Genomic DNA, 4692 nt, shown 5'->3' on the forward strand with positions numbered 1-4692 from the left:
GCTCTCCTCCTCGAAGCAAAACTACCCGCACTTCCAGAAGTTGACTTATGGCGTGTTCATGGCCGCCACGAAGCTCAAGCACTACTTTCAGGAGCACCCCATGAAGGTGGTGAGTGAGGCACCCATCTCCAATATCATGTGCAATAAAGACGCCAGCGGCCGGATTGCAAAATGGGCAATTCAGTTATCACCGTATGTGCTGGTATATGAAAGAAGGGATGCCATAAAGTCACAAGCTCTAGCTGATTTCTTGGTTGATTGGGCGGAAATGCAATACAAGCCCTCAGACCAGAGGGTAGAGTACTGGAAGATGCACTTTGACGGATCCAAACTCAAAGAGGGTCTAGGTGCCGGTGTGGTGCTCACCTCACCAAAGGGAGATCATCTTCGGTATGTTTTACAAGTACATTTCAGGGCATCAAACAATGTCGCTGAATACGAAGCTTTGATCCATGGGCTTAAGGTCGCAAAAGAAGTCGGTGCACACCGGATCATTTGCTACGGAGATTCAGATCTTGTGGTACAGCAGTGTTCCGGGGATTGGGATGCAAAAGATGCCAACATGGCCTCGTACCGATTTCACGTGCAAAAGATTGCCGGATTCTTCGAAGGATGTGAGTTTCACCATGTGCCGCGCGCAGAAAATGAAGCCGCGAATGCTTTGTCCAAGCTGGGCTCATCTAGGCAAGAAATTCCTCCCGGAATAGCTTTAGCTCACTTAAGAATACCATCGATCAAACCGAGTCCGGAATCGGAATCAATTTTTGTACCGGAGTCACATGTTGCACCAATGGATATCGACGAAGGGAACCCGGGGACTGCTCCGGTAAGCTCGGGGACTGCTGTACCCATACCGGAAGAAGCAATGCTGGTGGATAGCATGGACGTAGAAGTACCGGTGTTCCTAGTCCGGGAGGCACCATCATGGGTTAAACCTATTAAGGAATTCCTGATCAACGGCACCTTGCCGGTTGACGAAAATGAGTCTAGAAGGATCCAGAGGAGGTCCAAAGCTTACACCATCATCAATGGCGAGGTATACAAGAGAAGTGTTACCGGTGTCCTCCAAAGGTGTGTGGAACCGGAAGAGGGAAAAGAAATGCTTGAGGAAATTCACCGAGGAGAATGTGGGCATCACGCGTCATCAAGGGCGCTGGTGGCAAAGGTATTCCGGCATGGGTACTATTGGCCAATGGCTTTGCAAAACGCGGAAGATATGGTAAGAAAATGCAACGGGTGCCAGAGGTACGCCAAGCAAAACCATACCCCAGCATCCGGTTTAAAGACAATACCGCTAACTTGGCCGTTTGCCGTTTGGTGCCTAGACATGGTTGGCCCGTTCAAAACCGCAAGGGGAAACATGACCCACATCTTGGTTATGGTAGACAAATTCACCAAGTGGCTAGAGGTGAAACCCATTGCAAAGTGTGATGGGCACACAGCGGTCAAGTTCTTAAAAGATGTTATCTTGCGGTATGGCTACCCGCATAGCATTATCACTGACAATGGCACAAATTTTGCTCAAGGTGAGTTCAAAAGATTTTGTGAAGACAACAACATCCGATTGGATTTGTGCTCAGTAGCGCATCCACAAGGCAATGGCCAAGTTGAAAGAACAAACGCTTTGGTACTTTCCGGTATCAAACCAAGACTCATTGATGCGGTGGAAAAATCACCGGGGTGTTGGCTCGATGAGCTACCATCAGTACTGTGGAGTATAAGAACAACTCCAAACCGGTCTACCGGATACACTCCATTCTTCATGGTTTATGGAGCAGAAGCGGTCATACCAACCGACATTCTCCTTGATTCGCCAAGGGTGCAACTCTATACCGAAGAAGAGGTAAAGGAGGCCCGAGAAGATGATGTGGACTTGCTAGAAGAAGCAAAGGAATTAGCATTGGCAAGAACAGCCATTTACCAGCAAAACCTCAGACGCTATCACAGCCGGAAGGTTAACCCGAGAGTATTCCGGGAAGGGGACCTAGTGCTACGCCTAGTGCAGCGCACTGAAGGCCGGCACAAGTTGTCCCCCCCATGGGAAGGACCCTTCATTGTGAGCAAGGCTCTCCACAATGATGCCTATTACTTAATTGATGCGCAGGAATGGAAGAAAGGGAAGGCGGACAAATCCGGAGAGGAGACCAAACGACCGTGGAATGTAGCTCTGTTGCGTCCTTTCTACTCTTGAAGTTGTGGTGTAAGAAGTTCCTTTTTGTACCTTAATTGCTATGAATAAAAGATGTCAGAACCTTGAATGAATCTCGGGGACTACCCCACTAAGGTTGCATGTAACTTGTTTATTTTTTCAGTTTACCGGTTGCTTATTGAACGTTTTTTCTTTCCAGTTTAGTAGTGTGCTAAACCCTACCGGAGTCTTCGACTCTGCTGCTGTCCACAACCCGGCTTCATGGCAAGCAAGATAAACCGGTAGGGGATAAGCACATGAACTACGAAGAACGAGAGCGGGAAAGAACAATCCGGAAAAATTTAACTAACCCCGGTTATACCGGTTCTTTACAAAAATTTCGAGTTATTTCTAAGTTCAAGAAAATGCTTGCTTGGTGAAAGAACTTTGTGCTCATACGCCAAAAACGCCCAGAGAAGGTAGGCACAGCCAAAGCAAAAGAGCCAAGTGTGCATCGAATTGGATGCGGAAACAGTTTCGGAATAATTGCAGTGCAAGACAAAAGTTGAAACAATAAGCAAAGTGCTAAGTAGCAAACCAACATAACTTAATAGGTTACCGATGTGCAAGACACCGGCATAGATTGTTGTACCAACAAACCAAAAGGATGAGTTTTAGCTTACATCATAAACCCCGGCATACCGGGGTAGAATTTAACAAGTTCTGTTATCAAGCAAGCAGGAGCAGATAAGGTTGTTCAAGCAACGGGGGCTTCAGGGGGAGCAGCGCTGGCCTCGGGAGCTTCCGGCAGCACATCCTCGGCATCCTCATCTTCATCTCCCTCTTCTTCTTCCTCATCGCTGAGGTAGTCCTTGACATCAGCAGGGGGACGGATGAAGGTGCGGACCTCGGCATACTGAGCAAGCCGGTAGGCCCGATCCTGCCGCTTTGCGGTAAGAACCGGATCCACGTCGGTAGGAGCATCTTGGCGTACGCCTTGGAGTGCGTCCAGATCCAACTCCGGATACCAGGAGCACGCGGAGCGAAGCGCGGTGTCAGCTCCAGCGCGAGCTGCAGAGCATTGCCACTCACGAATCCGGCGCCCTGCTTCCTTCAGCCGGTTGGCGGTGAGGGTGATGTTGGCCGGCATGGCTTCTTCCGGCCACAGCACCTTGAAGATTTGGATGGCAGCATCCGGTAGATCGACAAGGGTGCGGTCCACTGAGCGCATGTGTTGGACTCGAGCGGAGAGGGCGACCAGATAGTCGTACCCGTCCCAGTGCGCATCCATATTGGGAAATTTCCGCGCCACCCGATCCTTCGTCACCTTTTTCACGGCGTGTGCCTGGGAGTCCGGGAAGTGTTCTACAGGAAGAAGGGAAAAGCATAAGCACAAGATACCGGAAAGCAGTATGCCGGAAGGAAAAGGAACACAGATACATTTTCAAAAGGAGAAAGCTTATAAGTGAAAGAAGGGACGAGGCAAGGACTTACGGAGAGCCAGCGCATCAATCTGCATAACCAGCCGATCATATTCTTTATGATCAGTGGTCATGACCTCAATAAGGTGCTCTGCTGCCTTCCGCGCCTTCCTTTCCTCCTCCAGCTCCGTCGTCAGCACCGTGTTGGAGTTCGTGGAATCCTCCACGACCTCCGCCAGCCTGGCCTCGGCTGCAGCCCGGGCATCCTTCAGAGCTTGCTCATGCTGGAGCGCGGCTTGCATAGCTTGTTCCTTAAGCTCCCTAGAGGCGGTCTTCTGGACGTCCAGTGCCTCGTGGTGCTCCTTGATGAGCTGCTCTTTCTCGCCTAGATACCAGAAAGAAGGGTGTTAGCAAGTGGCAACTGATAAAATGAAAAAAGAACGGGTTAACCGGAAAAGAAAGAGTGATACCTTGAAGCGTGGCAATCTGGGCCTTGAGGGCCTCGATGGTAGCTTCCGGAACAGCTGTTGAACAAAAGATGCGTAAGTATCAAAGAAGAAAACATTCCGGTGAAAAGATGCCGGAGGAAAAGAAAGGAAACAGACCTTGGCAGTGGCTGTGGGCCTCGGCAAGGTCCCGATGCTCCCACAGAAGCTCCTCGAAGAGCTGCTTCCGGGCATCCGCGGTGCTCTGTTCAAAGGAAGATAATTGTGAGAAAGAAAGAAACAAAGATCTTAACCCGAAACTCGGGGACTGGCTATGCCGGTTTCGCGCGTTTCTAGTTAAGTTTCGCGCTAAGAGCTACGCTCTCAACACGAAACTCGGGGACTGGGAGGATAGACAAGATCCGGAAAGAAAGAAACCGGCATCAACAAAAATTACAAGAAGGTTGGCGAAACTTACCACCACATTGCTGGTGGCGTCGTACCACGCACTGTCGAACTCCTTCACGGCACGCTTGAGCCGCATGAAGTGTTCTTCAGTGGACCGAGGCCCAGCGGGATCTGGCGCTGGAAGGCGGTCCTTCCCCAAGCCACGGGTGGATGCAGAGATGTCCGCATCGTTCCATTTTTGGGCGTAGGGGAGAAGGTACCCCAGGTCCTTGCCCTCACGTTTCAGCTCAACAATTCGGCCCAGGAGGCC

General features: G+C 50.4%; 1 long non-coding RNA gene across 1 annotated transcript; it reads right to left on the minus strand.

Moving 5' to 3' along the window:
- Positions 1 to 3856: 3856 nt before the first annotated feature.
- LOC139834173 (uncharacterized) lies at positions 3857 to 4276 on the minus strand. Its single transcript, XR_011749610.1, has 3 exons — positions 4155 to 4276; positions 4020 to 4073; positions 3857 to 3934 (listed from the first exon to the last, which is right to left on the minus strand). It is a non-coding gene; the product is annotated as an uncharacterized lncRNA (long non-coding RNA).
- Between the last annotated feature and the right edge of the window lie 416 nt (positions 4277 to 4692).

This window comes from Lolium perenne, chromosome 7 (assembly GCF_019359855.2).
Source record: "Lolium perenne isolate Kyuss_39 chromosome 7, Kyuss_2.0, whole genome shotgun sequence".
Lineage (NCBI taxonomy): Eukaryota > Viridiplantae > Streptophyta > Magnoliopsida > Poales > Poaceae > Lolium > Lolium perenne.